General features: G+C 34.9%; 1 protein-coding gene and 1 pseudogene across 6 annotated transcripts in view; both read left to right on the top strand.

Moving 5' to 3' along the window:
• The window catches only part of LRFN5 (leucine rich repeat and fibronectin type III domain containing 5), a 281,483-nt gene that overhangs the window by 102,620 nt on the left and 151,707 nt on the right, over window positions 1-27,156 (top strand). The window contains exons 2-3 of one of the 6 annotated variants that reach the window (XM_023222647.1): window positions 10,385-10,401; window positions 10,820-10,921. The exons of the other annotated variants lie outside the window; for them this stretch is intronic. The gene's annotated coding sequence lies outside the window, so the exon portion shown is untranslated. The remainder of the gene's footprint in view (window positions 1-10,384; window positions 10,402-10,819; window positions 10,922-27,156) is intronic. 6 annotated transcript variants of the gene reach the window in all.
• Window positions 24,634-24,863, top strand: LOC111549477 (annotated as a pseudogene).

Here is a 27,156-nt window from a genome sequence, read left to right as displayed (position 1 = left end):
CATAATGTTGATCTTGGAGAATGTCTTATGTGTAGGATGTATATTCTGTGGTTGATAAGTGGAGTGTGCTATAGATTTCGGTTAGATACAGTTGGTCACTGTTGTATTCAAGTCCAGAATTCCTTTGTTAGTTTTCAGCATCAATGGTCTATCTAATGTGGTCAGTAGGGTGTTGAAGTCCTACTGTTATTGTGTGGCTGTGTATATCTTTCCATAGGTCTAGAAGTAGTTGTTTTACTAACCTGGTTGCTTCAGTGGTGGGTGCATATGTATTTAGAATAATTAAGTACTCTTGTTGATTTCAACTCTTTGTCATTATGTAATGTCCTTCTTTAGCCTTATAAAATCATTGTTTAAAATTTATTTTATCTGATATAAGAATAGCAACTCCTTTTTTTCCCCCATTTGAGTGATAGATCTTTCTGCAACCCTTTACTTTGAACCTATGGCTGTCATTATGTGTGAGATGGGTTTCTTAAAGACAGCAGATGAATGAATCTCGCTTTTTAATCCAACTCGCAACTCTGTGCCTGTTAAGTGGGGCATTTAGATCATTCACATTCAAGGTTAATATTGATATGTGAGGTTTAATCTTGTTGTGAGGTTGCTAGCTTGTTGCTTTTTAGTTTCTATTGTGTTGTTGCTTTATAGGCTCTGTGGCCTATGTACTTAAGTGTGTTTTTGTGGTAGCAGGTATCAATGTTTCATTTCCATGTTTAGAACTCCCATAAGAATCTTCTTTAAGGCTGGTGTAGTGATAATGAATTTCCTTGGTGTTTCTCTGACTAGAAAAAAAAATTGTGTCTCCTTTGTTATAAAGCTTAGATGGTGGTATATGATATTCTGGGTTTTAATTTATTTTCTTTAAGAATGCTGAAAAAAAGGCCTCCAATGTTTTCTGGCTTATAAAATTTATGCAGAAAAGTCTGCTGTTAGCATGATGGAATTTCCTTTGTATGTGATCTAGCCTTTTTCTCAAGTTACCTTTTAGATTTTTCCTTTAGGGTTAGCCACGGACAGTCTGGTGACTCTGTGCCTTGGTGATGTGTATTTTGTACAGTTTCTCACAGTTCTTCTCTGGGTTTCTTGTATCTGGATGTTTACCTCTTTAGCAAGATTAGGGAAATTTTCTTGAATTAATCCCTCAAATATGTTTTCCAAGTTGTTTAGTTTTTCCTTTGATTCCAAAAATGCCGATATTTTGTAGGTTTGGTTGCTTTACATAATTCTGTAGTTTTGAAGACTTTGTTCATTTTTAAAAATTATTTTTTCTTAATTTTTGTCTAATTTGATTAGTTTGAAGGACCAGCTCCAAGCTCTGAAATTATTTTTTTCTATTTGGTCCATCTATTAATAAATGTTTCAATTATATTTTGAAATTCCTTAAACTAGTTTTTCAATTTCAGAAATTCTGATTGATTTCTTTTTAAGGTGTTTATGTCTTCCTTCATGTCCTGGATTGATATATAAGTTTCTCCATGTTGATTTTCAACCTTGTCTTGGGTCTCTTTGAGTTTCTTTGCAATCCATGCTTTTGAATTCTTTATCTGTCATTTCTGAATTTCCATTTTGGTTAGTGACCATTACTGGAGAGCTAGTGTGATCCATTGGTTGTGTCACTGCATTCAGATTTTTCATAGCTCCAGAATTCTTGTTCTGGTTTCTTATCTGGAGACACTAGAACTTCTAATTTTTGTAATCATTTTAATATGGGAATTTTTTTTCTTTCTCTCCCTGTAATAAAATATGTTTTGTTTTGTTTTTCTTTCTCTTTCCCTTTTACCTTTGTCCCCATTCTGGGGTGTGATTGTAAACAATGTTGGGAAGAGTCTTTTTGCTTTGGCTCTAGGGCCCTATGCATTTCAGCAGATTTTATATTGGGCTGTGCCAATGTGGCTGGGTTTACTGGGAACTCTCTGTTCCCTCAGACAATGGACTGATTCATGGAATACACAACATTCTGTGCTCCCTGCTCAATCCTTGGGAGGTGGGGGATAAGCCACCAAGCACCCAGAAATGTGCCTAGGTTTGAAGCTGGGAAACCTCCTTGGCCCCAAGTTCTCTGCATAGTATGTGGGGATAACCTCAACTCCTAATCCAGGAGAGTGAGTGCTCCAGTTACCTGGAAATTTGCAGGGTGTAGGTGTAGGAGACCCCACTGCAGCACAGTCACTCCACCAGAAGTGTAGGGTGCCTCAGGCTGCTGAACCAGGCAAGTGGGTGCTCTTAATGCCTGGAAATCTGCTTGGATGTGAAGTGGAGAGGGCTTCCATGTACCAAGATCTCTGCACAGAAAGGGTGGTGTGGCTCGGGCTGCTGAGCCAGGCAAGCAGGTGCTCAGAATGCCTGGATGTCTGCTTGGGTGTAAAGTGGAGAGGGCCTCCCTGTACCAGGATCTCTACACAGAAAGGGTGGTGTGGTTTGGGCTGCTGAACCAGGCAAGTAGGTACTCAGAATGCCTGGAGAGCTCTGACCAAGTATGAGGAAGACAGGGTCTTCCTGCACCAAGATTTCTGCACAGGAAAGATGGGACAGCTCAGACTGCTAGTTCATGTTAGCGGATGTCCTAAATGCCTGATGATCTTCCCAGGAGTGGAGCAGAGGGCACCCTGCTGCACCAGGATCTCTGGGGAGCAGACTACGGCATCCAGCAATGACACACACAGACTGTTTCCAGGTCCCCAAGCTGACTCTAGCTGCAAATCTCATTGCCCAGGAGAAACCAGAGCTGTAGCAGCTCTCCTCCTTCCCCAGGCCTGTGACCATGGAGAGCACAATTCTAGCACCTACTACTGAGCCGCTTTTCACAATTCTGAGTGTGAAGGCACCTACCCTACTCCAGAGTGAGTACTCTAGTCTTTGGCCTCTACTCTAGTCTTTGAAACTAAAATGCCTGTGCCATCATAATGCCATATCACGAAAGAATGACTGACTTTGTATACACCTGATTAAAAGTTGTGTCCTGTTCTTGGCCCTGGGTCTGGGTAAACACCTGACGCTTCTCATGGTATCTTTCACTCTCACTGTCTCTAAACCTATCCCCAAGTTAGCTCCAAGGCTGGGGAGAAACGAAATGCTCTCCCTTGGCCTCGAATTCCCTGTGAAAAGATGAGTCATAAAAGGAGGTTCTGTGCCTCTGTCATGTACTGGGGCTACACTCACTTTTATCAACCAAATGCTGTCATGGCATCTGTCTGCCCACCTCTTCTCCTCCTTTAGATCTGGAGTGTCTTTCATGATTCCAGTAGATTCTCATTTTCTTTCTCAAAATACAGCTAACAGAGTTGATCTTTATGCACTATCTTGCTATTTTCAAGTGGCATGCTAACAGCCCCTAATATTCCATCTTGGGAAAAAAACTACTTTGAAACATTGGAATGCACCCCTAATTTGTCACAGTTAGAGTGATTGAAAGAACCATTTACATTGAGAGCACAAGGATTTTTTCAGACCAACAAATTTACAAACTAAAAATCTTTGAAACATATTAAGATATTTATATGTCATTACCAATTATCCAGTATCTTTAGCTAAAATATATTCTAAAATGCTGCAATGAAGACTGAAATAATTTGCATTTGAGATTTAAAAACAATATTCATAAGCTCATATGAATGAATTTATATTAATTAAAACTACAAGGTCATATTAAGTTATAGTTGATTTAAGTGGCAAAATGGCCAGTGTAGTTATTTTTATCTTTGTGTAATATAATAAGTATGCATATTTTCAATAATGTGTTATGACTAATATAGCATGTAATAACTTGGAAAGTTATTGTATGTGATAATTATTAATTTTCATCTTTACATGTTTACATCTTTACGCGTCAACCCCTCTTACGAGAATCATGTCGGTTCTTCATTCATCTTTGTCTCACAGCCATAATACAAGTCTCCTTTATTTGTCCTACTCTTTGAGCTTTCTATTTCAAACTTTAGTAACCAATTACTACCTTTCAAAGTTCTTGAAGATTTTGAAGGACTATATTCCCTTATTTTTTATCCATTTTATCAGATTTTCCTTTTTGTAACAGAGCTGAATTGTTGCTTTTATTGGCCCTATTGAAGTGAAAAACCACTGGGATATTTTCCTTGGGGCTATGTATTTTCCCTTTCTTGTTTCTAAGTAAATAGGAGTCTAGTACTAGAGATGAAGTTATTGGCCCAATGCCTTACATTAATTCTCTTATTTATGCTTTATTACTACTTTAACAAGGTGCCTAGAGTTAGCATTCACATTTTAGGTGTGGCAAACTTGAGGCTTAAAAATGTTGCTATCATCCTTAGGTGACATTGCTATTAGGATGAGGACTCAGGATAAGAACAGAGGCTAGCTGACTTTGGAATCCTTGCTTTAACTCTCATGTTTTCTGCTTCACATTTGCTTGCAGGCTTCATCTGCTGTTTGGAGATAGTTGACATTTCACTGCATCTTGATTCACAAGTTTTATTTCTGTGTATCATGTGGTAGTTAGATCAGGTCTAGAGAGATAGCTTCCTGTCTCTTTTAACCCTTACTGGCTATTGTCCACTGCCCAAAAGCATCTGTCTGAAAATTATAAGCCAGAAGTCATTCTTAATTCCATAGTTGTTGTACCATATTTTTGGGGACAGAACATTTCTTTAATTTATGCATCTTGTACCCTCAACCAAATCTGTTTGTTTGGAGTTGGTAAATATTTGCCAGAATAACTGTCAATTGCCACATATGTGTAATTATTCCTGAGTGCTTCTGATCAAATAATATTTCTAAGTCTCCACTGAACCAGATTGCTTTACTTCATGAAGTCTTTTAAGATCTTCTAGGGTGTGTATATCTGTTTCATAGTATATATAAATTCCTGAATGCAGAAGGCATGCTCTCTTCTGGAGTAACCAGTATTTACTTTTAACTCTCCAATGTTTTATTTATTTGCTTTCTCTTATACTAAGGTTAAAAAAAAAAAAAAAATCACATGTTGGAAAATGTTACTGTTCAAAGTGTTTAACTCTTATCTCCTAAATAGGAAATTATGATTCATTTGGTTTAAATTTCTCATCGGTTATTTATTTGGTAGTATTTTTCCTAGTTATTACAAATGATTGCTCTCAGAAACCTAAGCATATAGTATCAGGTATGATTGATGATCATAACACATTAATTGGATGAAAAGGGATCACATTACTTAAGTAGGTTGGCTTACTATTGACCGTAGAACTGTTTCTATTTGGAGCTCAAAAGTATGATACATTGTCTTTGTTCCCTCAATTATTATTTTTTCATTATTCCCTAATTAAGCTATCTGGTAAACCTTGTTGTTCAGAGGGTTCCAGGAAACTTTAATCATTGCTCGCCTTTCCTATAAACTGCTTTCATTTTTCCCTTCCAATTTGTGTCAATTAAAACTTCCCTAAGTTATACTTTGGTGGAACTTAATCTTTGTTAAATAAAAAATATACTGTGTGAAAGGTAACTCTTGCTAAACTGCATCAGAAGAATTAACAACCATGCATCCTTTCAGGACATTCTACAAATAATAACTAAAGTAAAATAATGTTTATAATGCCCGAATTTCCATAGGGGCATTATGATGCTGAGACTAAAGACCAATGTGCCTCTGAAAATGCATATGGACAGTAGTCTGCTCTACTTAGTCATACCTACTCCATCAACAAAATAATGGTTCATGTATTTTTTTCCTTGTTTGACTTTTTAATGATCACCACAGAAATCTGTCACTTTGAAACACCATTTTCTCTGTTACAGGTGGTTCAAAAGTATAAAGCACATTATTCATTATAGTTAAACTGCTGCACTGTGTAAACATATTTAGTATAATGGTTATTTTAATAGATCATTTTTAATAGATCATTGATAGATATTTAGTAAAAAGACTAAATCAACGTAATGCTTGCCAGAGCAATATAGGACTATAGTAAGAGTGTAAACAGACAAAAGGCTTTAATTGTATGTGTATATTAACGTTTTATGTAAAAATATTTACTTTCAGTTTCTTTACCAGTTATTTTTTGTTTCTTACTCGTAATGTGAATTTTGTTGCAAAATGAGGTCATAACATCTTGGTGTCTTATTAAACCTGTGCACTATGTGATTTAGTCAGTGCTTAGACATAGGCAAGACACTTCCATTTGAAGATGGAAGCACCATTGACCTTTCACAGTGACAAAACTTTATACTAATCATTTATTTGAGGGTAATGACTTCACATATGTGTGGAAGAATATAATCTTAATGTTGGAAACTAATTTAAAAGTCTTTTGTAAGTTAAAACAGTGAACTATTTACTGGTAACTATCTTAAATGACAGTTAGTGTTAAAACCAGTGCTTTATAAACATCAAATCAGCAATTGAGGTAAAACAGTCAATCAGCCAGGCCTCGTGGTTCACAGTTGTAGTCTTAACACTTTGGGAGGCAGAGGCAGGAGGCTTGCTTGATCCCAGGAGTTCGAGACCAGCCTGGGCAGCAAAGCAAAAACCTGATCTCTAAAAAAATAAATTAATTAAATAAAAAAAATTAGCCAGTCATGGTGGTACACATGTGTAGTCCTAGCTACTCAGGAGGCTGAGCAGGGAGGATTGCTTGAGCCTAAGAGTTTGAGGCTGCCATCAGGTATGATTCTGCCACTTCACTCCAACACAGATGAAAGAGTGAGACCCTGTCTCTAAAATAAAATAAATATATTTTTAAAATAAAATACATAGTCAAAATCATCAAGCAGCATGTATAATACAAAATAGTAAGAGTAATAATGAAAACAAATAAATAGAAACAATTTCAACAAAACATTTGAACTGGAGTCTGAAATGTATGGATCTTAGTTCTGGCAATACCTTTGGCTGTATATGTGACTTTGAGCCAAAATACTTTTATTTTCTGCATTTATAAAATATTCCAATGATGAAAGTTAGGTGAGTATTGAGTAGTACATGAAAGTGGTGGTAGTAGGGGATTACTAGATTGCTAAATAATCTCAAATGCAAATGCCTTCTCATACTTGAGTATAAATTCTCCGGAGAGGTCAGTCACAGATGGGAAAAATTTTGTCTGCTTTTTTCGTGACACTGCATTAACACACACCCATGCTTGTTTTCAGGTCTCTGCTCATTCAGTGGGAAAATTCTGGTAATGATTTGGCAATGTCACTCCTGTGTGGGGAGGTTTTCTAAAATCTAAAAGGCTGTATTTCACTTTGGGCAATCTTCCATTAGTCGTATTTATTGGATAAACTTGCTGGGTCAGCAATCACTAAAAGCACATGCAAACAAATTTAGTTGGTGTTGCTTCTGTTTGGAGAAAACACAAATAAAGTAGGCTATAACTATCTCTTTGAGAGTTACTAACAACTTAAAAAAATCTATAATCCAGAGAAGAAAAGACTAAATATAATTGCTCAGCAAAAATGCTTATGTGTCTGAGCCCCCTATAGATAGATCATCTTAATGAGTCCAAAGACTCTCAAGGAAAAAAAACAAAAACAAAAAACATATCTTTGTCTTTCCATTTCAAAAATGACAGAAGTCTTTCAAGTATGAAAAGTAAAGCAAATTGAAACCATCCTCTATCTATCTTTTAATAAAACAAGAGGGAAAGATACTGCATAATCTTTGTAAATGTTTGTAAATCCTTTAATTAACTCTCAGATTTCTTTTGTAATTAAGATTAGAATCTATTCAATACGTCTAACTTTCTCTCCTAATTCTTTATCACTAAGAGAATCCATCAAGTCTACCACATAAGAATGGGAAAGATTCCAAATTTTATAGCTGCCTTCTATCTTGAAGCCAAAACATTTTATGAGTCTCTTGGTTCTAATGTTCTTAACTCAGTTGAGTGTCTGAGTATTTTAGATGAGAGACATTTTTATCACTTTGACAAAAATGGCATCTTTAATTTTAATGGCTCCATCAAAAATTGATCAAGCGTGTTGTTTTTGTGAGCCTTTTTAGAAATGAATTCACTAACCAACAATTTTAAAGATTCATCCATTTTTGTTTAAAAACTCCCCTTCAGCACAATACATGAACTAACTATTTATTCACAGATGGCATCTTTTAAAAATAAATCTGAATTGTGTTTCAAAACCCAGAACCCAGGTTTCCAATAATAAGCTCAGTTTTTGCGATTAATCAATCATTCAGTCACACCATCTGATGTGGTTTGAACATTTGTCCTCTCCAAATCTCATGTTGAAATGTGATTCCCAGTGTTGGAGGTGGAGCCTTGTGGGAGGTGGTTGGTTTAGGGGGCAGGTCCCTTGTGAATGGCTTAGCATCATTGCCGTGGTGATGGATAAGTTATTGTCCAGTTTGCTCACACAAGAGTTGGTTATTTAAAAGAGTGTAGCACCTCCCTTATTTCTCTCTCTTGCTCTCACTCTTGCCATATGACATCCCTCCTCCCCACTTCACCTTCCATCATGAGGATAAGCTTCCGGAAGCCTGCAATAGAAGCAGATGCCAGCACCACACTACCTGTATTCCCTGTAGAACCATGAGACCATTAAATCTCCTTTCTTTATAAATTATAAATTTCTGTATAAATTTACCAGTCTCAGGTATTCCTTTATAGTAACACAAGCAGAGTAATACAACATTATAGAATTACCTATCCTCATTTTTATCAACAATAGTTTCCTATTATATACAGGAAAGAATACATTATTTTGAGTGACAATGCTTTTGTAATTTCAAACCTTTTAAAAATAATTCTTGCACATATTTTGATATATTCATTGTTGTACACATTTTGATATCTTAAGTAGTTCTATGGAAGGCATGATTTTAAAAAATTGAAGTTTTGTGTTTTTATATTTGCACCCCTCTTTAAAGTAAATATGTCCAAGTTAATGTATTCTGAAAGTATAATATTCATTTGAAAAATTCAAATATTTGACAATAGTTTTGGAGTTTTAAATATTTTAAAATATACATGATTATTAGGGGAAAACTTACGAAAGCAACACTTTGTTGTCAATTAGGTGAAGAATAATTTATTTAAAGAGATAGTTTACTGGAAGAATTAGTATTAAAAATTTTAATTGTGGAAACCAAATCATATATAAACTGCAACTTAAAACATGAGAAGTAATGTTCTGTATATAGTCTGTACATGTTTGTCCAAAATTCTGTTTCTGGTATTTTAAAATAGCAATTGTTTTTCTGTTCATAAATAAAGATGAAAATGTTTATTACAAATTATCAGTTATTTATTATCTCATTACAGATGCAAATAAAACCATAGACAAAAATAGACTGCTTTTAAATGGCTGTCTTCTAATTTTCACCTTGTATTACAAAGATGATATGAAGTACTAACAAAACTGTACTATTTGAAAATAAATAAAAGTCCTTATCATTTATCACCACTTCAGTAAATATTGAACAAAACAACCATATCTCTATTCTTTTCTAGTCTTTGGTAATATGCAATGTTGCTAAATTTCAAACACTTTAGTGGCAATGCACTTTGCTAGATATAGAATACAGTGGACTTGCAAGAAGATGCATATTGTTTTATATTTCAGGGAGCCTAAAATGTGATTTACAAACCATACTTATGAGTCCAGAAAGGATTTTCACGGGAAATGTAGTTTGAGTGTCAATTTGATGTTTAGAGTGGTTACAAAAAAGGCATAGATAATGCCAGTTTTATGTGTTAACACTTATTATAAAATGTTCATTTTTAATGGCTATATAGTGTCCAAGTCATTTCTACTTTACATAACCATTTTTCTGTTTTAGAGCCTTGGTTCTTTTCGATCCTTTAATTTGCCATTATACATATGTCTAATAGAATATATATCTATATATCTGTATGATTTTATTAAAATAAAACCACCAAAATGGTATGGTTTTGTTAACAAAAGATAATAGTTTAAAAAAAAATCGAGAATTTGAAGTTGCTTTCCTTTCTCTGATCATTGGTAATGTCTTAATTTATGCCTGTATATGTTAATTGAATGAAAGATTCTCATCTGCTCATTTATTGGTAGTACCCAATGGTGTGGTCTATACAAAATGGACTTTTGGCATCTAGATGTTCATTTTTATAAACAAAAGGAAATTTTGTAATTATATATTTCAAGACTCTTAATATCTAAGATATTTAATGATACAATGTTAATTAATTTTCCCCACGGACAATGACAACAACAACAAAACAGTGAGAGATAATTGAGTCTAGGACCAAAGTCTCATCACACACCAACTCTAGGTCTCCATCATTCTATTTTCCTTTTGCCCATGGTTGAAATTATCTAAATCATTTAGGTTTCTATATATATTATATTTTCAGATCATATGAATTTAGGGGATTTTTTTTCACATACAGTATCTGAAATGCTGTCTCTCTCTTTTTAAATTTGTCACAAAATTAACCAGATTTGATATTTTCAAAGGTAGGTCCTGTTATTGGCTCCCTTCTGTGTTATTCAGTCTCTTGTGCTAACTCTTCACTGATACTATCTTATTTAATTTTCATGTAAAATATATGAGATGAAATAATTGATGCTTAGGTAAAGTGACTTTCTAATAATCCTAAACCTAATAAATGATAAAATCAAATTTTAAAATATCCCTCTTTCTAGTATAGTTATTATGCAGTCTTGCATCAGACAGATTTGTATGGAGTTCCATTCTTGCCACTTCTACCATTCTACCCTAAAATTGTCATCTATACCCTACACTATGGAAATCATCCCCTAACTGATTTCTGTGCTTCAATTTTGGCAATCATTAGCCAGAAAAATATTTGAAAAAATATAAATTTGATCATGTAATCCATTCTTAATGTTTTCCCTTCCTTATCTCCTTCAGATATTTGAGCTAAATTTACATGATAAGAAGGAGTTAGCTAGGCAAAGAAGAGGAATAAGGATATTCCAAATTGGCCGTGCAGATGCCTCACATATCCAAAAGGCAAGTTTGCTTGCAGATTTGCAAGTATAATTAGAGAGTTGAAGTCATTTTTTAAAGTATGTATTTTAGCAGGTGATTCTGGAATGATGGCATAGTTGGAAGCACCAGAAATCTGTCTCCTCATCCAGACAACAATTTTACTTTCAGAATATGTCTGATATAACTACACTGAAACTCTGAAGCCTATTGAAGTCTTGAAACTTCTGAAAGAAGGTTTGGACGGTAAATTGTAGTTAATTTTGATCTTCCAGTTCAGCTACCCATCCCTTGCACCCAGTTCCAGAGCAGCCAGCTGTGTACGTGTTCCTAGGGCAGCATGCACACAACTTGGGGAAGCCAGAATGTGCAAAAATGACTCTCAGATATCAGGATCTGTGCTCTGATCATTGATTGCTAATTTTGATGATTATAAAGAGGCAGTGGCCATTATTGTTACTCCAGCCCCCATTGTTGTAAGTACTTCTCCTGGCTGAGGTGACTTCAAGGGGATTTAAGAGGTTGGTGCCTTGTTCCCGCTTTTATTTTTGCCCTTGTCTCATTTTCGGAGCCACACATTGATACTAAAATGTTTTTTTAAAAACACATATATTAGGTAAATTAAGAAGTAACCACACTTGCCAAGGGGAAGTTACAGGGTTAAATAAGACATGAAAACACCTTAAGTTTACATTTCAGGCCAACTCGGCAACAGAGACAGCCTACAACAATCAAAACATAAAAAATGAAAACAAAAACAAACACTGCAGGAAAGGGATGATCTAATATTCTAGGGTTATTATAATATTGGATTCAGATGTATAGTTTTCAGCAAAATGTATAAGCATGCAAGGAAACAAGAAAAGATGAGACATTTAAGGAAAAAAATAAACCAACAGAAACAATTGCCGATGGTGGATCTACTAGACAAAAAAATTAAAATATCTGTATTAAAATACTAAAAGAATTAAAGGAACGCATTGAAAAGTCAACACAATTATGTGTGAACAAAGTAGAAAATCAATAAATTTATAGAAAACCTAAGGAGAAACAAAAAGTATAGCTAAAAAGTACAAGAAAAGAAAAAAAAAATCACTAGAGGGTTTTATAGAAAGATTTCATCAGGCTGGAGAAAGAATCAGCAAACTTGAAGATAGAATATAAAAATTATAGTCTTAGGAAAAGAAAGTTAAAAAAAAAAAAAACAGATTGAAGAGAAGTAAACAACTTAAGGGACCATTAGTATGTCATCAAGGAGACGAACATACACATTTTATAGTCCTAAAAAAGAGAGTTACAAAGGAGCAGAGAGAATGTTTGAAGAATTAATGGCTGAAGGCTTTCCAGATTTGGTGAAAGACATAAAATATAAGCATCTAAGAATCTCAGAGAACTCCACATGGGATGAAATCAAAGATAACCACACCTAAATACATTATATAATTAAACTGTTTAAAGGCAAATCTGGAAGCAGAATGGGAGACGTCTGCTTATCATATGCAAAGGATACTAATAAGTAACTTTGGAGACCACAAAGTGGTGAGTTGATATAGTCAGTGCTAAAAGAAGATTAAAAAATATATCAATCAAGAATCCTGTATTTAACAAAACTGGTCTCCAAAAATGACAGAGAAAGAAAAAGAATCCCAGATAAACAAAAGCTGAAAGTAGTTATTACTACTAACCTGCCTTAAGAGAAATGTTAAGGAGAGTTCTGCAGATTGAAATAAGACGACATCACATAGGAGCTCTCAATCAGTAAGGATAAATAAAGATTTTTTTTCCTATTTGAATACCCATTATTTCTTTCTCCTGCCTGATTGTCCTGGACAGAACTTCCAACACTATGTTGAATAGGAATGGTGAGAGAGGGCATCCCTGTCTTGTGCCGGTTTTCAAAGGGAATGCTTCCAGTTTTTGTCCATTCAGTATGATATTGGCTGTGGGTTTGTCATAAATAGCTCTTATTATTTTGAGATATGTCCCATCAATACCTAATGTATTGAGAGTTATTAGCATGAAGGGCTGTTATATGTTGTCAAAAGCCTTTTCTGCATCTATTGAGATAATCATGTGGTTTTTGTCTTTGGTTCTGTTTATGTGATGGATTACGTTTATTGATTTGTGTATGTTGGACCAGCCTTGTATCCCAGGGATGAAGCCCAGTTGATGATGGTGGATAAGCTTTTTGATGGCTGCTGGATTCAGTTTGCCAGTATTTTATTGAGGATTTTTGCATTGAGGGTCATCAGGGATATTGGTCTAACATTCTCTTTTTTTGTTGTTTCTCTGCCAGGCTTTAGTATCAGGATGATGCTGGCATCATAAAATGAGTTAGGGAGGATTCCCTCTTTTTCTACATATTGGAATAGTTTCAGAAGGAATGGTACCACCTCCTCTTTGTACCTCTGGTAGAATTCGGCTGTGAATCTGTCTGGTCCTGGACTTGTTTTGCATGATAGGCTATTAATTATTGCTTCAATTTCAGAGCCTGTTATTGGTCTATTCAAGGGTACAACTTCTTCCTGGTTTAATCTTGGGAGGGTGTATGTGTCCAGGAATTTCAAATTGTCCCCATTTGCAGATGATATGAGTGTATATTTAGAAAACCCCATCGTCTCAGCCCCAGATCTCCTTAAGCTGATAAGCAACTTCAGCAAAGTCTCAGGATACAAAATCAATGTGCAAAAATCACAAACATTCCTATACACCAATAACAGCCAAACAGAAAGCCAAATCATGAGGGAACTCCCATTCAGAATTGCTTCAAAGAGAATAAAATACCTAGGAATCCAATGTATAAGGGATGTGAAGGACCTCTTCAAGGAGAACTACAAACCACTGCTCAACAAAATAAAGAAGGACACAGACAAATGGAAGAACATTCCATGCTCATGGATAGGAAGAATCAATATCGTGAAAATGGCCATGCTGACCAACGTAATTTATAGATTAAATGCCATCCCCATCAAGCTACCAATGACTTTCTTCACAGAATTGGAAAACACTACTTTAAAATTCATATGGAACCAAAAAAAGAGGCCACATTGCAAAGACAATCCTAAGCCAAAAGAACAAAGCTGGAGTCATCCCACTACCGACTTCAAGCTATACTACAAGGCTACTGTAACCAAAACAGAATGGTACTGGTACCAAAACAGAGATACAGACCAAGGGAACAGAACAGAGCCCTCAGAAATAATACCACACATCTACAACCATCTGATCTTTGACAAACCTTACCAAAACAAGAAATGGGGAAAGGATTCCCTGTTTAATAAATGGTACTGGGAAAACTTGTTAGCCATACGTAGAAAGCTGAAACTGGATCCTTTGCTTACACCTTATACAACAATTAATTCAAGATGGATTAAAGGCTTAAATGTTAGATCTAAAACCATAAAAACTCTAGAAGAAAACCTAGGCAATCCATTGAGGACATAGGCATGGGCAAGGACTTCATGTCTAAAACACCAAAATTAATGGCAACAGAAGCCAAAATTGACAAATGGGATCTGATTAAACTAAAGAGCTTCTGCACAGCAAAATAAACTACTATCAGAGTGAACAGACAACCTACAGAATGGGAGAAATTTTTTGCAATTTACCCATCTGACAAAGGGCTAATATCCAGAAGCTACAAAGAACTTAAGCAAATTTACAAGAAAAAAGCAAACAACCCCATCAAAAAGTGGGTGAGGATATGAACAGACACTTCTCAAAAGAAGACATTTATGCAGCGAACAGACACATGAAAAAAAATGCTCATCATCACTTGCCATCAGAGAGATGCAAATCAAAACCACAATGAGATACCATCTCACACCAGTTAGAATGGTGATCATTAAAAAGTCAGGAAACAACAGGTGCTGGAGAGGATATGGAGAAATAGGAACACTTTTACACTGCTGGTGGGACTGTAAATTAGTTCAACCATTGTGGAAGACAGTGTGGTGATTCCTCAAGGTTTCTAGAACTAGAAATACTGTTTGACCCAGTCATTCCATTACAGGTTATATACCCAAAGGATTATAAATCGTGCTGCTATAAAGACACATGCACATGTGTGTTTATTGTGGCACTATTCACAATAACAAAGACTTGGAACCAACCCAAATGCCCATCAATGATAGACTGGATTAAGAAAATGTGGTACATATACAACATGGAATTCTATGTAGCCATAAAAAAGGATGAGTTCATGTCCTTTTAGGGACATGGATAAAGCTGGTAACCATCTTCTCAACAAACTATCGCAAGGACAGAAAACCAAACACCACATGTTCTCACTCATAGGTGGAAACTGTACAATGAGAACACTTGGACACAGGAAGGGGAACATCACACACCGGGGCTTGTCGTAGGGTGGAGGGTGAGGGGAGGGATAGCATTAGGAGATATACTTAATGTAAATGACGAGTTAATGGGTGCAGCACACCAACATGGCACATGTGTACATATGTAACACACCTGCACGTTGTGCACATGTACCCTAGAACTTTAAGTATAGATATAAAAAAAAGAATAAATAAAAATCTCAGTAATGGTAAGTATGTGGGAAATTGTAAAAGTCATATTACTTTAAATAATATTTGTAACTCCACTTTATGATTTCTCCATGATTTAGTGATGAATACATTAAAAAGCAATTACTCTAAAAGCTAATATTGTAACTCTGATTAGTAACTCTAAATTTTGTTTCCTACACAATTAAATATATTAATATATAGAAAAAATTATTGATTTATGGACAATAGTTCCTTATTGATTTTTTATCTACACAAACTGCCCAACGTTGAAAGTGGGTATTGAAGTATTCTCTTATTGTTGTGTTGCAGATCTCTTTCTTCAATTATATTAATATTTGCTTTATATATTCAGGTCCTCTGATGTGCTCATGCGTATGTATATATATATATATACACACACACATGCATATATATATATACACACACACATTTTATATATATAGTATGTGTCTGTATGTGTGTGTGTGTGAGTGTGTGATGGAGTTTCACTCTTGTTGCCCAGGCTGGGGTGCAATGGCATGATCTCGGCTCACTGCAACCTCTGCCTCCTGGGTTCAAGCAATTCTCCTGCCTCAGCCTTCTGAGTAGCTGGGATTACAGGTGCACACCAATTTTATATTTTTAGTAGAGATGGGGTTTCACCATGTTGCTAGCCTTGTCTTGGACTCCTGATCTCTGGTGATCTGCCACCTCAGCCTCCCAAACTACTAGGATTACAGGCGTGAGCCACCATGCCTGGCCTGGGTATATATATATATATATATATATATATGTATGTGTGTCTGTGTGTGTGTGTGTATATTTACATTTGCTCTAACTTATTGATGAATTGACCTTTTATTGTTTTATAATGGCATCATTTTCTTTTTTATAGTTTTCAACTTAAAGTCCACTTTATCTTATATAATTATAGCTACTTAGCTACCCCTGCTATCTTTTGTTTCTATTTGCATGGAATACCTTTTTTCCATTCAATCGTTTTCAGTCTCTGTGTGTGCAAAGAGTTGAAGTAAGCCTCTTATAGGTAGTATACAATGGAGTCTTGTCTTTTTTTTTTTTTTAATCCATTCAGCTTCTTCATGTCTTTCAATTGTGGAATTAAATTCATTTACATTCAAAGTAATTGGTGATAGGTAAGAACTTACTTATGCCATTTGTTCATTATATTCTGGTTAGTTTGTAGATCATTTGTTTCTCTCTCGCTTTCTTGCCATCTGCATTTTGACGAATTTCTGTAGTGGTATGCTTGAAATTATTTCTGTTTATCTTCTGTGTATCTAGTAAGGGTTTTGCTTGTGGTTACAATAATGCTTACATAAAACATATTGACAGATTATTTCAAGCTAATAATAACTTAACTTTGATCACTTACAAAAAAATGCTTCACTTCCCCTGACAATTTAAAAAGTGTTTTTGATAACACATGTTTATCGTTTATAGGTTGTGTTACTTAGCACATTTTTGTAACTGTAGTTTTTAATAGTTCTCCCTTTAAATCATCATTGTAAATATTTATTTTCTCAACATCATTACAGTATAAAATGTTCTGAGTTTTACTCAACTTCTTTTTATTAATGAGTTTTATATTTTTACATGTTTTTATGTCACTACATTGCAATGTTTTCCTTTTGCTTGAAAAACTCTACCATTTCTTATACAAGTAAATTCTTTGGGTTTTGTCTGAAAAAGTTTTTACCACCCATTTACCTTTATTTTTATTTTTATATATTTTTCAATACAGTGTCTCAGTCTTTTACCCAGGCAGTAATGCGGTGGCACAATCATGGCTCACTGAAGCTTCAAACTCCTGGGCTCAAGCAGTCCCCCTGCCTCAGCCTGCTGAGTAGCTGGGACCACAGGTGTGCACAACCATACCCAGCTAATCTTCATTTTTACTTTTAGCAGTGGAAGGGTCCCCTATGTTGCTCAGGCTGTTCGTAAACTCCTGGGTTCAAGCAGTCCTTCTGCATCAGCCCCCCAAGTGCTGGGATTATAGGCATAGGACACTGCACCTGGCCACACTCCTTTATTTTTATTTTATAAATTTTTTAAATTATACTTTATATTCTGGGATACATATACAGAAGGTGCAGGTTTGTTACATAGGAATACAAGTGTGATGGTGATATGCTGCACCTATCAACCTGTCATCAACATTAGGTATTTCTCCTAATGGTATCCCTCACCTAGTCCTCCACCCCCTGACAGGCCCCAGCTTGTGATGTTCCACTGCCTGTGTCCATGTTTTCTCATTGTTTAACTCCCACTTATGAGTGGGAGCATGTGGTGTTTGGATTTCTGTTCCTATGTTAGTTTGCTGAGAATGATGGTTTCCAGCTTCATCCAAGTCCCTGAAAAGGACATGAATTCATTCTTTTTTATGGCTACATAGGTTTCCATGGTGTATATTTGTCACATTTTCTTTATCCAGTCTATCATTGATGGGCATTTGGGTTGTTTCCAAGTCTTTACTATTGTGAATAGTGCTGCAATAAACATAACTGTGCATGTGTCTTTATGTAGAATGATTTATAATCCTTTGGGTATACACCCAGCAATGGGATTGCTGACTCAAATGGTATTTCTAGTTCTAGATCCTTGAAGAATTGTCACACTGTCTTCCACAATGGTTGAACTAATTTAAACTCCCACCAACAGTGTAATAGCATTACTATTTCTCCATAACCTCTCCAGCATCCATTGTTTCCTGACTTTTTAAAGATCACCATTCTAAATGGCGTGAGATGGTATCTCATTGTGGTTTTGATTTGCATTTCTCTAATGACCAGTGATGATGAGCTTTTTTAATAAATTTGTTGACTTCATAAATGTCTTCTTTTGAGAAGTGTCTGTTCACATACTTTGCCCACTTTTTGACTTTTTTTCCTTGTAAATTTGATTAAGTTCCTTGTAGATTCTGGATATTAGCCCTTTGTTAGATAGATAGATTGCAAAAATTTTATCCTCTTCTATAGGTTGCCTGTTCACTTGGATGATAGTTTCTTTTGATGTTCAGAAGCTCTTCATAGACTGCTAGCCAGACTAATAAAGCAGGAAAGAGAGAGGAATGAAATAACACAATAAAAATGATAAAGGAGACATCACCACTTATCCAGCAGAAACGCAAACTACCATCAGAGAATACTGTGAACACCACTATGCAAATAAACTAGAAAATCTAGAATAAATGGATAAATTCCTGAACACATACACCCTTCCAAGATTAAACAAGGAAGAAGTCAAATCCCTGAATAGACCAATAACAACTTCTGAAATTGAGGCAGTAATTAAAACCTACCAATCCAAAAAAGCCCAGGACCAGACAGATTCACAGCCAGATTCTACAGAGATACAAAGAGGAGCTGGTACCATTCCTTCTGAAACTATTCCAAACAATAGAAAAAAGAATCCTCCCTAACTCATTTTATGAGGCCAGCATCATCCTGATACCAAAACCTGGCAGAGACACAACAAAGAAAGAAAATTTCACACCAAGATCCCTGATGAACATTGATGCAAAAATTCTCAATAAAATACTGAGAAACTGAATCCAGCAGCACATTAAAAAGCTTATCCACCACAATCAAGTTGGCTTTATCCCTGGCATGCGAGGTTGGTTCAATATATGCAAATCAATAAATGTGATACATTACATAAACAGAACCAATGGCAAAAAACACATGCTTATCTCAATAGATGCTGAAAAGGTCTTTGATAAAATTTATCACCCCTTTATGCTAAATACACTAAATAAAATAGGTATTGATGAAACATATCTTAAAATAGTAAGAGCTATTTTTGACAAACTCACAGCTAATATCATAATGAATGGGCAAAAGCTGGAAGCATTCCCTTTGAAAATCAGCGTGGGCAAAAGCTGGAAGCATTCCCTTTGAAAATCAGCACAAGACAAGGATGCCCTCTCTCTCCACTCCTATTCAACATAGTATTGGAAATTCTGGCCAGGACAATCAGGCAAAAGAAAGAAATAAAGTGTATTCAAATAGGAGAGAGGAAATCAAATTATTTTTGTTTGTGGATTACATGATTGTATATCTAGAAAACCCCAACATCTCAGCCCCAAAAGTCCTTAAGCTGATAAGCAACTTCAGCAAAGTCTCGGGATACAAAATCAATGTGCAAAAATCACAAGCATTTCTATGCACCAATAATAGACAAACAGAGAGCCAAATCATGAATTCCCATTCACAATTGCTACAAAGAGAATAAAGTACCTAGGAATCCAACTTACAATGGATGAGAAGGACCTCTTCAAGGAGAACTACAAGCTACTGCCCAACAAAATAAGAGAGCACACAAACAAATGAAAAAAAAAAGTTCATGCTCACGGATAGACAGAATCAATTTCACGAAAATGTTCATACCACCCAAAGTAATTTATAGATTCAATGCTATTCCCATCAAACTACCATTGACATTCTTCATGGAATTAGAAAAAACTTTAAATTTCACATGGAACCAAAAAAGAACCTGTATAGCCAAGACAATCCTGAATAAAAAGAACAAAGCTGGAGGCATCATGCTGCCTGACTTCAAACTATACTACAAGGCTATAGTAACCAAAACAGCCTGGCACTGGTACCAAAACAGATATATAGACCAATGGAACAAAACAGGCGTCAGAAATGACAACACAGATCTACAACCATCTGACCTTTGACAAGCCTGACAAAAGTGAGCAATGGGGAAATGATTCCCTATTTAATAAGTGGCATTGGGAAAACTGGCTAGCCATATGCAGAAAACTGAAACTGGACCCCTTCCTTATACCTTATGCAAAAACTAACTCAAGATAGATTAAAGACTTAAACACAAGACCTTAAACCATAAAACCTATTTCTCTAGAAGAAAACCTAGGCAATACCATTCAGGACACAGGCTTGGGCAAAGACTTCATGACTAAAATACCAAAACCAATTGCAACAAAAGCAAAAATTGACAAATGGGATCTAACCCCTTTATTTTTAAATGACAGGATTCTGGGTATAGAATTCTCCATCAGAAGTCGTTTTCTTTTTTTTTTTTTTTATTTTTCATTTTTTTGGAATATATCATTCAATTCTCTTCTGGCCTGCAAGCTTTCTGCTGAAAAATCCAGTGACAGTCTTTTCAAGATCCCATTTTACACATTAAGTAGCTTTTCTCTGATAGCTTTCAGAGTCCAGATTGCTCATCATTACATGATGGAATCCCTGATAGCTTTCGATATTTTCCCTTTAAGTTTTAGCAATTTATTTATGATGCGTCTTAATGTAGTTTGATTTATATTCAAACTGTTATATGTTCACTGAGCTTTATAAATCTGTGTTTCTAACTTCTTCCCCAGGCAAGGGAAATTTTCTCAACTACTGTTTAGAACAAATGAATCTAACAGGTATTTACAGAACATTTCATCTAACAGCAGTGAAATACATATTCTTCTCAAGTATGCACAGAACTTTCTCTTCTATAGATCACATGTTAGTCTACAAGTCAATTCTTAACAAATTTAAAAAGAATGAAATTATATTGAGTACCATCTTTTACAACTAAAATGGCAGGAAACTAGAAACCAATAATAGGAGCAGGCTGGACACAGTGGCTCATTCCATAATCCCAGCACTTTGGGAGGCCAAACTGGGTGGATTGCTTGAGCTCAGGAGTTTGAGACCATCCTGGGCAACATGGCCAGAGCCCATCTCCACAAAAATACAAAAATTAGCCAGGCATGGTGGCATGTGCCTGTAGTCTTAGCTATTCAGGAGGCTGGGGTGGAAAGATTTTGCTTGAGCTTGGCTTATCAATTCTTCAGTGAGCTGTTGTCACACCACTGCACTCCAGCCTGAGTGACAGAGCTAGACATTGTGTCAATAATAATAATCATCATCATCATCATCGTCTTGAAGAACTCACAAATATGTGGAAATTAAATATCCTTCTTAATGACCTATAGGACAAAGGAGAAATTAAAAATTTTAAAAAAATCATGAGACAAGGAAAAATGGAAACACAATATACAAAAACTTACGAGATACAGCAAAAACAATTATTAGAGGGAATTTTATAACAATAAACACCTACATCAAAGAAGAAGAAAGATCTCAAACAACCTAATGTTATACCTCTAGCAACTAGAGAAAAAAAAAAAAAAAAGAACAAACTAAGCCCAAACTTAGGGGAAGGAAGTAAATAACAAAGATCAAAGTAGAAATAAACAAAATAGAGACTAGGAAAACAGTAGAAAATATAAATGAAACTAAAATTGTTTTTTTTAAAGATAAAATTCACAAATCATTAGCTAGAGTAACAAGGAAAAAGAGAAAGAAGACTCAAAATCCAAATGGACGGAATCGTTATAACTGATACCACAGAAATGCAAGGAACCTAAATACTATCGTGGACAACTATACAAAAAAAAATGAATAACACAGAAAAAATAAATAAATTCCTAGAAACATGCAATGCACCACAACAAATAAAAGAGAAATGGAAAAATCTGAACAAACTTGTAATGAGTAAGGAGATTGAATCAGCAATTTAAAAACTTTCAAAAATAAAAATAAAGCCCAGGGCATGATAGCCTCACTACCAATTCTACTAAACATTTAAATAACTAATATCAGTCCTTCTTAAGATTATCCAGAAAATTGAATTGGTAGGAAAACTTCAGAATTTATTTTACAAGACAAACATTACCCTAACATTAAAGCCATACAAGGACCTTACAAGAAAAGAATACAACAAGCCAAAATCCCTGATAAATAGGGAGCAAAAATCCTCAACAAAACTAGCAAACCAAATTCAGGAGCACATAAAATATTTATTAACTATGATCAAATGGGATTCATTCCACGAGAGAAAGGGTGGCTCAATGCACATAAATCAATAAATGAGTTACACTATATTTACAAAATGAAGAACAAAATCATAGATACAGGAAAAAAAAAAAATTCTCGATAGATCCAGGAAAAAAAAAAGCAAAAAAAAATTTGACTGCATTTAACATCAGGTCATGATAAAAGCTCTCAACAAATAGGTATTGAAATAATGTACCTGAACATAATAAAAGACATCTATGACAAGCCCACAATCAATATCATATTAAACAGTGAAAAGTTGAAAGCTTTTCTTCTAAGATTAGGAACTAGAAAAGGATGCTCACTGTCATCACTTCTATTCATTATAGCATTGGAAGTCCTAGCTAGAATAACTAGATTAGAAAAAAGAAATAGAAGGCCTCCATAAAAGAAAAAAAGAAGTGAAATTGTCAGTGCAAATTGAAATTGGCATCAGGTTTGCTAATGACGTGATTTTATTTTAGAAAACCCTAAAGGCTTTATCAACGACCTATTAGAACAGTTTAGTACATGTAATAAAGTTGTAATTTATGAAAACAAAATTTAAAACGAAAAACAAACCATCCAAAAAGAAATCAAGAAAATAATTCCATTTACATTAGCATCCAAAAATAAAATTTAATATTTAGGAGTACATTTAACTTAACAGGTGAATGATGACTATGATGAAAACTATAAGACCTAGGTGAAAGAAGCTGAGGAACACACAAGTAAATAAAAAGATAGCTCATGTTCATAGATTGAAAAATTTACCTTTTTTTAAACATACATAGTACCCAAAGCAACCTACAGATTCAATGAAATCTTTATCAGAATTCCAATTTGTTTTTCACAGAAATATAATAAAAGTCTAATAGAAAAAAAATCCCTGAACAGCTGAAACAATTGAGCAAAAAGAATAAAGTGGGAGGTATCAAATATCCTGATTTCAAAATAGATTATAAAGCTATTGTAGTCAAAACAGCATGGTACTGTCATGCAAGAAGATCTATTGATGAATGGAAAAGAAAAGAAAGCACAGAAGCAAAATCCTGACTATTTAAGGTCAATTGATTTTCCACAAATGCAATTAAGAAAAGATAATCACTTCAATAAATGGTGTTGACAAAACTGTATATCCACATTCAGAAGCATGAAATTGGATCGTTCTTACACACCATGTGTGAAAATTAATTCAAAACGGACAAAATACCGATATGAAAGAATGAATCAATAAATCTACTAGAAGTAAATGTAGGGTAAAGGCTTCGCAATTTGGTCTGGGAAAGGATTTCTGGGATGGAACTTCAAAAGCACAGATTAGAAAAGCAAAAATAGACAGAGGATATTGCATCTAACAGAAAAGTTTTCATGCAGCAAAGACAACAATTTACATAATGGAGAAATAGCCCACAAATTTAGATAAAATATTTTTAAACCAGACATATGGTAAGGGGATAAAATCCAAAAAAAAAAAAAAAAAAAGAAAGAAAAGAAAACTAATTTAGTAATAGATAAAGAATCTGAGCGGACATTTCTCGAAAGAAGACATATGAATGACAGACAGATATGTGAAAAAAATCCTCAAAGTCTCTAATCATCAGGGAAATGAAAATTGAAACCACAATGCAATATCACCTCACACTTATTAACATGGCTATTACAAAAATGATAAGTGTTGGTGAGATAACAAGTGTTGGCAAGAAAGGAACCCTTTGTACACTGTTGGGGCCAATGTAAATTAATATAATCATTTTGCAAAATAGTATGGAGATTTTCCAAAAACTGAAAGTAGATTCCATATGACCCAGAAATCTTATTTTTGGATATATAGCCAATGAATCTGAAATCAGCATGTGAACGAGATACCTGTACTCTCGTATTTATTTCAGAATTAGTCACAGTAGTCAAGATATAGAAGCAACCTGATTTTATTAAAAGATGAATGAAGGAAATGTGTGTACACACACACACACACACACAGTAGAATACTATACAGTCTTAAAAATAAGGAAATTTTTTTCATTCACAGTGTGCCTGGAACTGGAGAAATTTATGCTAAGTGAATTCAGCCAGTCATAGAAAGACAAATACTTTATGATCTCACTTATATGTAATATCTGAAAAACTTGATATCACCCTACTGACTCAGGTCCCCACTTTAGCTGCGCTTCTTTAATCTCTGCAGTTGTGACAGGAAGGTAAGTTGGAACGACTATGTGACTGGGGCGGGAACCAAACTGATTTCAGGACAACATCAGCAACCCCCAGGGATGGGGCCTGTGGGACCATGATGAGTTAAGAAGGACATTCACCAACAAGAGCCAGAAGAGTCAAGAAGAGCCAGATATATGTGGTGCACTACATAGGAATGTTCCAAAATGGGAATAAATTTGATTTATCCCAAGACAGAAACAAGTTCAAAACTGGTGAACAGGAAGTCATCAATGGTTTTGAAGAGGACATAGTGCAGATGAGCTTGGGGCAATAGGTGAAGCTGACTTGCATACCTGATGTGTCATATGGAGCCCCAGGCTACTCTAGTGTCATCCCTCCCAGTGCTACCCTATCTTTGACATGGAACTGCTCAACTTAGAGTGAAGGCAGGAAGGAAATCAAGGTGGCTGGGGATGGCTGCTGCTCACCCTGCTAGCCTGCTCTGCCACTGGGTTAGCTCCTCTTATTGGGGCTCTTGATCAGTGTGCTAACCTCACTGTCCCATGGCATGATCCATTCTTTCTGCCCAAGTTGCTGTGTATATGTTCGTTATTGTTCATGCATATCCTTGCTTGAGGAAATTTTCATTGCATTGAAACATTTCAAGTTGTGCATTTTTTAATAAGGCATGTAGTAGCCATTCCTGGTCACAGAAAATAGATTTCTTGCTTCCAAAATCTACACTGTTCTACCTTCACTGAAGCCAGACATGCAAGGTGATCAGATATGAGATATACACGATGTATGCTAGAGACTTGAGCCAGTTACCTTTGCTCTCACTTTCTATCTTATAAATTCTGTTGGCTGCTCACTTAAACAATGTCTGCTTTGGAAATAATATGTAAAATAAAGACCCAGTGCTTGACCAAAAAATAAATCAACAAAATAAAATTAAAAATAAAACAGTTGATCTCATAGAATCAAAAGTAGAAAGGTGGTTACCAAAGACTGGGGAAGGATGATGAAAATGAAAACATTGATCAAAGGGGACACAGTTCCAGTTTTATTGAAGGAATAAACTTCAATGTTGTATTCCACTACAGTTAGGAGGAATATATCATGTATGTTAAAATTGTTAAAATAATAGATTTTTAATGTCCTCTTGACCAAAAATATAAGTAGTTAAGGTGGTGGATATGTTAATTAGTTTAATTGGCTCTCTGTACAATGTATACATAGATAAAAATATCACATTTTACCCCATTGATATATACAATTATTATTTGTGAATTAAACATAAATTAATAAAATTTTAAAAGAAATATATTCATTTATATTTTTGGAAAAAATGTACAAAGATATAATTTTGTGACAACAGTTAAAAGTGGTGTGGATGGAACTGTCAAAGGAGTAGAGATTTTATACATTAGTTAAGCTGGAATAAAATCAGTGTCTTGTAATTGGAGGATGTTAAATTCAATCATCTGGTAACTACAAATAAAGTGCTAGAGGATATACACAAAAGAAAATGAGAAAGCTACTGGGTGCAGTATCTCATGCCTGTAATCCCAGCACTTTGGGAGATCGAGGTGAGTGAGTTGCTTGAGCCCAGGAGTTTGAGACCAACTCAGGCAACATGGCAAAAATCTCATCTCTAGAAAAAATACAAAATTTAGCCAAGCATGGTGGTGGCATGCACCTATAATCCTAGCTACTCAGGAGGCTGAGGCAGGAGTATCACTTGAGCCCAGGAGGCTGAAGCTGCAGAGAGCTGGTATCATGCCACTTCACTGCCTGCCTGGGTGACAGAATGAAGTCCTGTCTCAAAAGAATGAAAAAATAAATAAGAAGACAGAAATACATTTAACCATTTCAATACAAAACAAAATTAAATAAACACAAAAGAGGATAATAGTGTAGGAAATGAGGAGCATTATTCTATAATACATATGGAAAACAAATAGCAACATGACTAAAGTAAGTCCCACATTATCAGTAATCATTTTAAGTGTAAACAGATTAAACACTCCAATTCAAAGGCAGAGATTGGTAAAATGCATTAAGAAACACACGCACACCATAATTCAAATAATATGCTGTTCACAAGAGACTCAGTTTGGATCCAGAGACACCAATAGGTTGAAAATGAAACTATGTAAAAATGTATTTCATGCAAATATTAACAAAATTTAAAGTGGGGGCAGCTATAGTAGTATCAGACAAAATAAATTTTAAATTTATAAAGCTTTCAAGAGACAAAGGCATTATTTATTAAAAGTTGAGCAAGAGCAATAGAGCAAGAAGATAAAAGTTTTAAATATTTACACACATAGTAATTGACTGTAAAAATATAAGATAAAAACTGACAGAATTGAAGGGGAAAATAGCTCTACACAATAGTTGGATACTTCAATACTTCACTCTCAGTAGAACAACTAAACAGAAGATGAAAAGATAGAGGATTTAATGAACAAAGTAAGACAACCGGACCTAACAGATATACACAGAACACTCTATCCAACAACAGAATGCACATTCTTCTCAAGTTCACCCAAGACATTTTTCAGGATATAACATATATTAAGCCACAGATTAAGTATCTATACATTTTAAAAGATTGACATCACAGAAAACATTTACTGTGATGACGATGGCAGAATAAAGTTAGAAATAACAAAAGAAAACTAAAAATACCACAAATTGGTCAAAATTAAATAACGCATATTTGTGGAAATTA

The sequence above is a fragment of the Piliocolobus tephrosceles genome, chromosome 6 (assembly GCF_002776525.5).
Source record: "Piliocolobus tephrosceles isolate RC106 chromosome 6, ASM277652v3, whole genome shotgun sequence".
NCBI classification, from domain to species: domain Eukaryota; kingdom Metazoa; phylum Chordata; class Mammalia; order Primates; family Cercopithecidae; genus Piliocolobus; species Piliocolobus tephrosceles.
This window is presented reverse-complemented; position numbering and strand designations above follow the sequence as displayed.